The 12,582-nt window shown below is 39.9% G+C and overlaps 1 protein-coding gene across 9 annotated transcripts in view; it reads left to right on the forward strand.

The window, feature by feature from the left end:
* Nucleotides 1–5,431: 5,431 nt before the first annotated feature.
* rbm47 (RNA binding motif protein 47) overlaps nucleotides 5,432–12,582 on the forward strand; it is a 45,256-nt gene continuing 38,105 nt past the window's right edge. For 2 of the 9 annotated variants that reach the window (XM_028017216.1, XM_028017226.1), the window contains exons 1-2: nucleotides 6,311–6,556; nucleotides 7,035–7,212. The gene's annotated coding sequence lies outside the window, so the exon portion shown is untranslated. Of the gene's footprint in view, nucleotides 5,625–6,309; nucleotides 6,557–6,635; nucleotides 6,691–6,804; nucleotides 7,213–12,582 lie in introns of those variants that run through there. The other 7 variants (XM_028017227.1, XM_028017225.1, XM_028017220.1 and 4 more) reach the window with 6 other exon arrangements.

Genomic DNA, 12,582 nt, shown 5'->3' on the forward strand with positions numbered 1-12,582 from the left:
CCTTTTCAGTATGTTTATTCAGTGAGGGAGGAAAAATGTCATGCTAGAAAAATGTATTCCAATAGCTGCAAAATGATTTAAAAGAAAGAAACTATGAAAAATAGTTCATATTATTTTTTTGGCACCAAAATAATATGAACTATTATTTTGGTGCCAATTTTGCAGTGACTTTGTTGCTTTTTTAGTTTCCAATCCACCTTTTTAAATTTAAACAGCTTTTATGATCATCAGGAAAGCAAGAAGCCTATGCAGTGACATACGTAAATATCTGTTTATTTATAAAATTCTTTATTTGTCCTATTTATTCTTTTATTTATATGTCTAGTTATTCATTTTCTATTCATAATGTACAGCATTGTAGGACAGATGGCTTAATATTACAACATTTCAACGCTCTTTTCTTAGTTTCTCATATTTTTTCTCCTAACTTGCTGTTGGAAGTAAAAATGTGAATGACTGTAATATCGACACTTCACCGACAGAGGGAGACATTTATCTCTGAACAGCAACAATGCTATAAAATGTGACCAATTATAAATCCTCTCACTGGCCGCATTCAAATGAAAAAATTAAAAATAAAAAATACACGAGTGAATCTCACATTATATTTCAAGTGCTCTACTAAATAAAATGTTCATTTTTTCCCAATACAGCAAAAACAATTTTATTTGCTGAGCCAGAATGACGTTTGATGAACTTAAATCCTTTTTTTTCTTCTTCAGTTGCTCTCTCTGTAAGGTGGAACTAGCCAACGAGCTTGGGGGAGATTTATCAGTGTGTTTGGAAAAATCAGAGTGAGGTCTTTGGGCCAAATGAGCCTCACTTCTCTGTGGGTGAGAGTACAGCTGGAGAGATTATCCCATCCAACACGCGTCATCAGTGTCGCCTCACAACAGGCCTCCAGTTGCTCTGGACGGGCTGTGTTTGTGTGTGCGTGTTTGTGTGCGTTAGCTTCAATAATCAGCCCTGTTGGAGACGGCGGGTTTGTGCAGCCATAAGCTGACCTGGAATTTTTTTCAATAAAAGGTTTAATCTTTAACAGGAGGCAGTGCGGTGGCTGAGAGTTTCTTTCCCCCCCCCCCCCCCCCCCCCTTGTTTTGCTCCTTAAACCAATTTATCTGCTTGGTTACTTCAAACAACCTTTCACATGAATGTTACTCAGTCACAATATTTGCATTGTGATGCATTTGACCTCCAGTTGCATCAGTGCTGCTTGGTATAGTGCAATATTAGGCTAGTACTCATTTCTTTCATTTTGTTTGAATGTTACACTCATAACTGAAATTTCAGACATGAAGTTTGATGCTGACTTTACTGATTTTTGTTTTGCCTTTTTGTAAGCAAATAAGGAGATGAAGGAGTCTGCAAATAGGGAATACAAACGGAATGAAACAATTTTATTTTATTTAACCTTTCTTTAGCCAGATTAGTTATTAAGAAGAAATTCTTAAAATAACAACCTGGCGTGGAAAGAAGCGTTTTTTGAAGTCTACAAACCAGCTTCTGAATAACTATTTATAAAAAAAACGTAATGACTTCAATTATCTTCTAGCTGGGAAAGGTGACATGGCAGAACAGAAATAATTCAGCATAATATTCAGTCAGTTTCAGTAACACACATCGAATGTTTTCTCATTAGATTTGTGCTTGGTAGATATACAGGAGTTCAATTTCCTTGCCCATCTTGTTTTGGCTTCTTTCTACAGTTATTGGATGAGGTCTAGGTCAAGGTGCGGCAGGATCAGGGTAAAGCCTTCACCTTGCACCTTTTATTTTTCCATCACCCAGACAGTCATGCCTGAAGCTGAAACACAAGGTCCTAAACAAGACTGATCCACACATGCTTTTGGCAGTAATGACAACAACACACAAATCTTTGATTATTCCTATTTTTCTTTTATGAAGCTTGTATTTGTGCATGTACATGCAAAACAACTTCTAGAACCCTACAAACTCTTTATGATTTGTTTGTTATCAAAGTTTTACTATTATTATTATTTTTACTATAAGGCGATCGTTCAGCCAAGTCTCTTGTAAAATTCCTGAAGCATTATGACAGTGTTTCTCTCCTCAGCCTGACATCTAGTTTGTTTTTATTACAAACTAAAGAAAGTAAACACTGAAAGTTTTTTGTTATCCTCTGTAAGCCAGTCAGTCCAGGGCAGCTGGTCCTAGTTTATTATCTTTTTCAAATTTCCATTTAATTTTTAATAAAATTCTGATATGATAAGATGGATCAAATTTAGCATGCAGCTCCTTAATTTTAGAAATGATTTTATTTAAAAAAAATACATATATTTAAAGGGAAGTAAAGTTAGTGTATAAAATATATTTTAGGCTCACCACATATTGATCTGTATGATCTGAGTTCCTGGATCCAGTTCACCACCACACACAGCTGTAACCTGATCCATGTTTTCCTCTGTTCTAAGTTTTCCTGAACCTGAGCCTTGATTGGATTCACTTGTTGCGGGTGAATAGCCACACTACCCCATCCCTTTGTGTGCCATTGTTTTGAATCATAAGAGTATCGGTTGAGTGTTTTACTGGGACTCTGGGCTCTCTGTGTCTCACATCGCTCCATTGTGCAGCAAAGAGGGCAGAGTTTGAGCTGCGTATTGTGAGGGAAGTTTACTTTGTTTACTCCTTGTGAGAAAAGAGCGAATGCAGAAGTGATATGCTTGTATAGTATTATGCATGGCTCAAGAGCTTTTATTAACAGGAAACTTTAAAATGAACCCTGGTTTCGTTTAGACCCAATCACAGAAGCAGGTGCAGAGGGTCTTGTTGACTAATTGCCTAATTGGACACAAGAACTTTGTTCAAAAGTTGCGAACATGGTGTGATAACTGGTATAAAAACCAGACTCACCAAAGACCATTTCAAATAGCCTTCTTGAACACTTTGTCATACCAATTTAAAACTTGGTACAAATACATAATTAACCGGTTGCACACATATTTTTCTAAGAAATATGAACAAAGGGAACACAGTGTAGAGATTTTGTGGCCCATATCAGAGGCCAGTCTTCTGATTGTAATCTGTTTATTTGGTTCACAAACTTAGACGGTTTCATCTCCAGTAGCTTTGATAAATTGACATTGTAATTTTATGTTGCCTAAAGCCTTTTTCGTAAAACCTTTCTGCTAATCTATAAAGATGAAATCATCCAAGCTCCCTGCGTCCTTATAAAATCACAAGAGGACTATCGTAGACAGGTAAAATCCAGCCCCTTGTTCAATTCTTCGCTTCTGGTTGTTGTAGGTTTGGACTTAGTTGAAGTTTTAAATTTTACCCAATTGCTAATGTTTGACCGTGACGTATGTAATGTGAAAGGTCAACGCTATGAAACTTACCGGAAATGGCCTGTGCTGTAAAACCCCCCAAAAACATCCTCCACTAGAGAGAAGAGCCGATCCAATTTAGGCGGCTGTTAATGCTAATTCAATATTAGCATTAATAATATTGCTAATAGCCTATTATTAATTAGCAATATTGCGTATTAGCTATGACCAAAAGGCTGTCATTGCTAAAACTACAAGCAGACTACAATTATAAGTCAGCGCAGAAAATTGACGTCATCGTTCACAACTTCTCTGTTCGCTGATTGAACACCGGTTGGGTTGGAGGAAGCCCCGACTGAGCTGCGAAGCGAGATTAGCATCAAGTGGAAATGCGTAAAAAAAAAAAAACAATTGCCAGGTTAGTGATATCCCGCAAAGCTTTGAGTTCTGTTTTTTTTTAAAAAAAAACCAAACAAACAAAACCTCGCAGCTTCTAAAATTGCAGATGTTGAACAGCACAGTCCTGTGCATATAGTCTGCTTTGAGGTCTCATTGAGGTTCTTTTTCAAAACTGTAACAAGTGTTACGTCGATTCGCGTTTCCCCATCAGATACTGTTTCCGGAGCGTCTTCTCCGCGCTGCCCGGGCGGCAAAATACGCGCGTAACACCCGTTACCATGTCACGCATGAAGTCTTGTTTGCTGGTTCTGCTTGATGAACCGTATTCATGTCTATGGGCTGAACAAACCATACGTCATTACTACATGCTGACTCTCTTAGGGCATAATAGAAGCAGGTTGGTTTCTACCTTTCCCAAAAAACATCTTTGGTGCTTTCACAAAACAGATGGAGAGTTAAAAAAAGACATCTTAATCTCACCGTCAAGTGTTTTGTGAAATAGCTATTGTTGAAAGAAAGCCACTGGTATTTGCTTTTGCAGTTTGTCACGCTCATGTAGGGGACACAACAAACATGACGACAGTGGAAGAAGATACTCGGACTTAAACAGAACCTCCAGACTTGCATGCAAAATCCTGAACTAATACTGGACAAAACTATGAACACACCATCCTCATGGTGGTGGCAGCATCATGCTGTGGGGATACTTTTCTTCAGCAGAGATTCGGAAAATGATCGCGATTGAAAACGTTTACAGGCTGGTAAATAAGCACGAGTGGGGTGGAGGTTCACCTTCAGGACAGTAACCCCAAGTACTCAGCGAAAATGGAACGGTCTAGATCAGAGGATATTCATGTGTCAGAATGGCCCAGTCAAAGTCCAGAATTAAATCTGATGAAGAATCTGTGGCAAGGCTGGGAACTGATTTTCAAAGATGATCTCTATCAAATTCAGTTATATAGTTTGTACACAAAAATAAACATGGAACAAACCTCTAAATCCACACATACAGAGCTTTGCTAAAGTATGTAAAAGTGTATCACCTTAAACTCACCCACAGTAAAACACAGTGGGGGCAGCATCATGCAGTGGGGCTGTGTTAGAATGAGCTAGTCCAGGCCAAAATCCAGGCGATCTATTCACATACTGTCCATAAAATGTACATTAAATTGAGCTACAGCGACTATAAATGAACACCACAGTTTTTCCTTTCACTTCACGCGTATGCTCTACTTTACGTCGCCTATCACAAAACATCTCAATGAAGTGTACGGTGATTGGGGCTTGCTATGTGATTGTGAAAAGGTTTCAGGGCTTAAAATACTTTTGCAAGGCCCTGTACCTGCAGTGTTGCATGCTTAGTATTGTGTGTGCATTTTTCCTTTATCTGTCTTTTCATTTAAGGCTTGTAAGATCTGTTAAGTAAGCATTAAAGTCAACGCATTGAGCAACTAATCCAACGGCCCAGCCTCCTCCCTACCAGAGTTCAGGCGCTGTGTTGAAACGATATTTCTCTGTGTGAGCACTTCTGACTCAATCTCAGTTTCCTATGCACACACACACACACACACACACATTTACAAGTTCCCTACTCTGTGAGTAAGTACATATGTGTGTGTGTGCATGGGGAGGGGGGACTGTATCTGATTGTATGCATGCATGTGTGTGTGTGTGTGTATGTGTGTGTGTGTGTGTGTGTGTGTGTGTGTGTTGTTACTCTAAACAGGGATCCAGCTTCCTCACTTCTCTCTTCTGTCCTCACTCTGGTGGCTGGCTGGCTGGCTCGCTGCGGCTGTAACCGTTCAGCACATCGTTCTCGCTGCCTCCGTGGTCTCCATGACAACAGGCTGTCACAAAGGCGTCAAAAAGTCACCAAGCAGCTGAGATCAGGAAGAAGGAAGCACCTGGTCCCACCCTCGCCCGGCTCTCTAAGTAATCCAGGTAGGCAGACGCACACATTGGGGAGACGCACTGTTACACAATGTTGAATGAGAGATGAAGGCTGCTCTTTTCAGGAGTGTTGAAACAGAGGTACATGATGAAACAAGTACTTTCAGGGAAAGAAAGGGAATAAAAAGAGGCTGCAATGTGAACAAGGACAATGAGAAGCTCCGGCTGTGTCTCTGTTTTACTTTCAGTTCAGCTGTGAAGGAAGCAGCAGTCTCTTTAAAGGCTGGAATATGTTGATGTTAGACATATTGAGCTTCATATTTCCCTGCAAGTCGTCCTCACGCTGACAGTAAAACACAAGGAACGGGATTGGGTGTCTGAGTGGAGCTGTTATTACATAAAGTTGTCATTATGGTGGGATCCACTTTGCTGACGTCAAAGAGCGAAGACAGTCGCCCCAAAGACGGCGAGTCATCATGACCTTACGAGGCAGCAGAGGGTGATCAGTGGTAATAAGCAGGTGGTGGATGAGAGCAATCATGTGGCGAAGGTTTGGGATGAGGTGTGAAGGAAACCCCTCTGGAGGAATGCTGCTCTGGCTGTTAGGACACCCGCACACACACACACACACGCACGCAATCAGGCAGGTTGAACAGGGGCACAAGAGGATAGCATTTCCCATCCGGAATGACAGAAGGGAGGAGGTGTGTCGGGAGTTTGGGCAGTTCATATTCTGGTTTGGTGAGTTTCAGGGGCAGGTAGTGTGTACACCTTACACACAGCCGCAGAGGCACAAGGCAAACGGCAGGAAGATTTCTAGTGAAACGAAAGCAGAGGAAAGGGAGAACTGAACACCTCAAAGAGTTTTGGATCCAGAAGCATCAAGGCTGAGTTTAGCGTCATGCAGCCCTGACTGGAGCGCTACATCGGTCATGGTTTGCTGTAAAGGAAGATAGATTCTGGTGTCTCATAGGATCAAGAAGGTATTCACCGGGATGATTAGTGTGTCGGTGTGTGTGTGTGTATGCGCTGAACTTTTTCATTTCTTCTACCTCCCTTTAGTCTCTCCCCCCTTCCAAGCTCTGAGGAATGCGGGGCTTATGTCAGTGAGAGTCAGGTACAGACTCACTAATTACCACTGCCCTTCTTCCCTCTATTCCTCCCTCGCTCCCTCCCTCTGTCTGTTCTCTCCTTCTTCACCGTCACCTCATGCTCTCTCCTCCACTTTAAGACCTTGCAGGCTCCCCCTCTGTTCTCCTGTCTCCCGCTGTTGCGTCTACACATGTTGTCGTGACTGGAGCAGAGGAGAGGACAAACAGAGAGGATCTGAGTCAGGATCTGAAAAAACACCAAAAGGAGAAGAGAAACTCTGACTTGTCCTCTCTGGCTGTGTGAGTGTTTGGAGTTGGTCGCCTGAGATTTGTTCTCATTGTGCTTTTTGTGGGGGCCCTGTCACTGAAGACAGGAGTCTGCTTGACAACCAGCACGAGGCGAGCGGCGAACCCGACGGACAGCGCAGAGGAGGAGGTGAAGAGAAAGAAAGAGAAGATGAGAAAGTGACAAGTTGGATCGTTGCTTTTTGTGTGGTGGAAGAAGAACCGACAGCAACGCAGCAACTACACGTCCCATCATCCCACAGGTTGGCTGGAAACTCATCACATGAGTTCTCTGCACTTCTTCTTCTTCTTCTTCTTCTCCTCCTTCGTTTTTCACTCTTGATTCCTAACGGATACACTGTGTTTTCTCACCTGGATGGCTCGTACTATACACACACTAACACACACATGCACACACACAGTGGGTATCTGGAAGGACATTTTTTCAGCTGGTCAAGTGATCACACTGACCCAGCTGACTGCTGTAACCTTCACGGCAAGGTTACAGGACGAGGTCTGGATGTTTATTTGTGTGTGTGTGTGTGTGTTTGTGTGGTTGTGTGTTTTTAACTAAAGTTTTGTCTTGCCATTTTATGTGTGTGTGTGTTTGAAAAACTGGTCGAGCAGGGCGCCAGTCAGCCTTGGGTGTCCTGTTGTTGTACAAACGAGATTTAGTTGCGTGTGTGTGTCTGTGTGCGCACACACTGAGCCTGCAGTGTGTCTGTTTAGGACGGCTCATATCCAGCTGATATTTTCAAGAACAGATGTGCTGTGCTTCTTCATACGATGATGTACACTTTGAATTTAGATTTGAAGGAGACGTACCTTTGACAAAATCTGTTGCCTTCTTAAATAATATCTTTAACACCGTGGTATGTATTAACCATGTAATTTAAATTCTGATGCAGTTTTTAATCCAACTGAAGATTACACAACTTGTAAGACACAAAGCAAAACTGAGACTGAAACAAAAAAACTGGTAGTGAAACTCAAAGTAATACATCACAAGTTCTGCAAAATAATTTGCACAATACAGCAGTGAGAGAAGATTTAATTCAAATCAGTCAAGTAATTTCCAATACAATCCAGAAATGTATTCAGATTCAATTGCAGCTCCACACAGTCCAATTCATGGTTCTATCAGTGGCGCTGTTTCAGAGAGACATATTTAAAAACAAAAAGACAGAGCCATAATTATAGTTAAGAAAAACTAAGAGAAAATGTAAAAGTAATAGCAGTTTTAGGTCCACCACTGACTCTATCCAGAAAAGAGTCCCAGCTACATACTGAAGCACTGGGCTATGGGTTCTTTCTATGGGAAAGAAATACTAAGTTAAGGGAAATAACGACCATACACATGTCTCTGTCTGGGAAAGAGACATTTCTGAACACGGAAGCACTGAATGGAATTCCCTCCGTGTAAAATAAAATGAAAGAGCGTTCACAAAGATGATGGCAGTGATAACAACGTCAGTGATGCATCTAGAATAGAGCTAAAGACAGAAGGGTGCTTTCCATAGTTGATGAGGCAAAACGAGTAACAAAGTTAGAGGCAGTAATATTCCTATTGATAGACATTTCTAAAAAAACAAACAAACAGGGAGAGACTGTTAAATAAATGAAATACTTCATTTATCAGCTTTCATTACAATGCATAAAGTGAGGGCAGGGAGGACTAATATATGTAAAACACAATGGATGTCCTTCCCTTATATGAGTTTGTAGGACAAAGTTTGTGGAACATAATAGAGACAGTCAATCTCGGCTCACAGAGAATAAAACCTAGGAGTGTAAATTAGGTGTCCTACAGAGATACCATCCTGTAGTTTTTGTGAAGATGCCTCCCTACCTGGACTGAAATTGGACAATATTAGCATAAAAGGTTCTACATGTAGGTGCAGGTATGTTTCATGCTTCAGCTGTAGGTTGATTAATATTCAAGAATGACTCCATCAATGCTTATAAATTGTTTTCTTTATGACAATTTTCAAAGATGATGATTCATGTATCAGTTTTTAAACAATAACTTTGAGCCAGTTTTTTTTTACTGAGTTTGTGTGTTACATCTCTTTGGTGTTTTATGAAGCAGCTCATTTGATATGTATGTTTCTATTTCAAAAGCTGTCTCCATAGCTCCTCAAGAGCCTCAGAGGTTTTCACAAAATGCATTGTGACATTGCCTCCCCTACATTATGACACACTTTAGAAAGTACGGCTATTTTAATGTTTTAAAAGCCTGACATTCTTTCGTTCTCCAAAGGCTGAATGAGCCTGAGGAGTATTTACTGTAAACATTTTTTGCTGGTTTCTGAAAGGTGTGTGTCTGTTGAAGTGCTGGCCAGACCTGATGAGGTGGTGACACGTGGTTTCTTTGCACTACCTCATGCAAGACCAAAACTAAAAATAGAAACATGGAAAATGGCAGACTTGTGACACTTTTTTACTCAAACGATTCTGTCTTGGCGCCCCCTCCTCATTAAAGCCACGGCGAATTGTGTAAATAGGTCCGAAATGTTTTCAAAAAACTAAGGCATTAAAGATTGAATCTATATTTGAGCAGTTTTATCAGTATGACTTTAATGGCAAATCGTGTTTGGGCTGTTATTGGTTTCAGGAAGGCGAGACCAGTGACTGAAGCAGATTCAAACAGGAAGAAAATGTGACATTTCTTTTGTTTTTTTAGAAGCGCGACTTAGAATATTGTTTAACAAACCTCAAACATAAGGAAGAGAAACAGCTTAAACGGCATGAATTAGAGGCAAACAGACACGTAGTATACAATCATGCCACATGATCATCCCAAGCTGAATATGAGGAAGCACAGATTTAGTGCGCTGTGCGACAAAGCCATAAACCAAATCCAGAAACTCCGGGGCAGAAATCCAGAGCTGTACCGCGTACAGAAACTCATGCAGCTCAGGCAGAGAAGGGGACCTGTTAGCACTATTGTGCTGTTTATGAAACACCTGTAACCAGATCTGATCTCCTCTCCCTCTCTTTCTCTCTCCTTCTCTCCAATTCTTTCTGTTTGTCACAAACACACACATACCTGGAGAGCACAATGGCCACATTCTTCCCCACTGTCTACCCCCCCACCTTCCTCTTTAGCTCCCATCTGACCAGGCCAAACACAGAGTAGCAGCAAGACGAAAAGGAAGTAAAACAGGTCAAAATTACTGTTGCGTGATGTGTTATGAAAAGGCTTAATATTTAAAGTGTGCTCATTTGCAACAGGAAATATATCAGACTATGAGGATTTTAAAGCTTCCTTTCGATAAAAACACAAAACAAGTATTAGGACAGATAAAAAAAAATTAATTCTTTTAAAGAGGTAAATACGTATATAGCTCTGGAAAAATTTAAGAGACCTCTTCACTGAATCCCATTGAAAACCTCATGGTTATTCCACCAAATATTGATTTCTGAAACATTAGTATTGTTGTTTCTAGATGAATATGAACTTGTTTTCTTTGCATTATTTGAAGTTTGAAGGCACTGCATCTTTTTTTGTTATTTTGACCATTTCTTATTTTCTGCAAATAAATACAAAATTTTTGCTTTGAATTTCGGAAATGAATTTTCAGTAGTTTATATAATAAAAAATCAATGTTCATTTTACTCAAACATATACCTATGAAAAGTAAAATCAGAGAAACTGATAATTTAAGTAGTTTTTAAAAAAAATTTCAGAGCTTTATTTATTCCCTTTCTACTGACCTTGCAGAAGCGTGTGTTGTCAATCCTACATTTTGTTCAGGAGGACATGGTTGTGTGGCTTTTTCGATAGTATAAAGTTCATTTTTACAGATAAAAAAAATATTTTATGCCAAACTGTCTGGTTTTGAGTAAGACAAACTGAAGAGAGTTTTTTAAAATTTTTTTTTTTATTTGGGAATCAATAATTTTAGTAAGAACGATAAATAGCTGTCTTCCATGTCAAATGCTCTGTTGACCAATTTATACACCCTTCCTTGTCTATCTGCGCACTTAAAATTCTTTGCAAAACATAATTTCATATGTACCAGAAAATGGATCTGTCGACTTGTTTCAACAAACATCCTGTTGACGTTTATACTGCAAATAGCAGTCATGGATTACAGATTTCCGGTACTCATTAAGACTAATAATTAAAAAAAATCTTATTTAAATGAGGTTTTGGTTTCCATTTTTGGTTTATGTTCAGATCTGTACTTTGCTGTGTTTGCATTTCTGCTAGCGTACACCGTTTTTATGAAGGAGGTTTTCCTAAAAAGGTTCCTCATGATGTTACATTGATATGATGATAATTCATTTATTCATCTGGAGGGTTCCTAGAACACACAGTAGAAATCTAATCAACTTGAAAGTAATCAACACTTTACTGAAGCCAGTTTCAACCCTCTGTTGCTCCACTAAGATGAGACATTGTGTAACTTAATGTTCCTCTGTGAATGTGGCGGCTCGATTGAGTGTGTAAACAGGTGACATCCACTCTCTGCCAAGGCTGGATCAACACTCCCTGTCCCCTGTTTTTCCTCAGTCCCCTTTCCGCTGTTCAACCTTTGACCCCTGCGTAACCCCTGCGCCCCCCCGGTGCGGTGACACCAGTGAACTCTCCATCCTCTCCTCTCGTCCTACACCCCTCCTTTTCTCCCTCCTCGCTCCTCCAGCCTGTTCAAGCCCTAATGCTCTTATTATGCTTCATTTCACTGTAAGTTGTATAAGTCACCTCTGCAGGAGAAAATGAGCGTACCAGAAAACAGGACCTTCTTGCAGGACCGGCATATAGGCCGGCACTGCTCGGTGGCAGCTGTTGCTAATATTTCCAATTATTTCCTTTTTTAATTAATTCTAAAGTAAGTCAGGTGATACGAAATCTATTTTCCCCAAGTACATTAACATTTACCCATTAAAAACTTCTTAGGTCTTTCAATGTCAACACTCAATGTTGACATTGATATTATGCTAATTTTATGGCTTTCTTATGATGGATTTGAACTTTTACTTTTCAATGAACCACTTCAAGTATTTTTTTTTTAAAGAATGTAGTGAAAAGGTTTGAATTTGTGTTGCTTTTTCTGAACTCCAGACATGGTTAAAAATGATTCATACAGCTCAAATATACTTACACCCATATTAATACTTGGTAAACATTCTATAGCAAACTGGGGGGAAACACACTTCTTATAGCCATCGATAAGCTTCTCACATAATTCCATCTGGATATTTGACTGATGTTCTTATCAGAATTGGTAGACTTCATTTTAACTGGTTGGTCTTCAAACAGGGTCAACAAATTCCCAATATGAGTCAAGACAGAGCCATTAACTTTAGACTGCTTTATCTATTAGATCCTGTTTTGATCTCTGCTGGGGGATCATTGTCCTGTTAGCACACCTAGCTGTCAGCAAGATTCATGTCATGACTGTGGTAGAGGTGTGGACCCAAAATGCAGCCGGCTGGAGACGTAATGTAGAGTTTTATTATGAACATTTAATACAAAAAAATGAAGAAAACTTCCAAATGTGAACAAACCAAGGGAGCGCAAAGAATCCAAAAAACCAATCAAAACTGAAGACTTGAGTGGATCATAGACAAATAGGTGGTAAACAACAGAGAAAACAAAAACAGAGTGACGAGCAAAGTGATGAGAC

The sequence above is a fragment of the Xiphophorus couchianus genome, chromosome 5 (genome assembly GCF_001444195.1).
Source record: "Xiphophorus couchianus chromosome 5, X_couchianus-1.0, whole genome shotgun sequence".
NCBI lineage: Eukaryota > Metazoa > Chordata > Actinopteri > Cyprinodontiformes > Poeciliidae > Xiphophorus > Xiphophorus couchianus.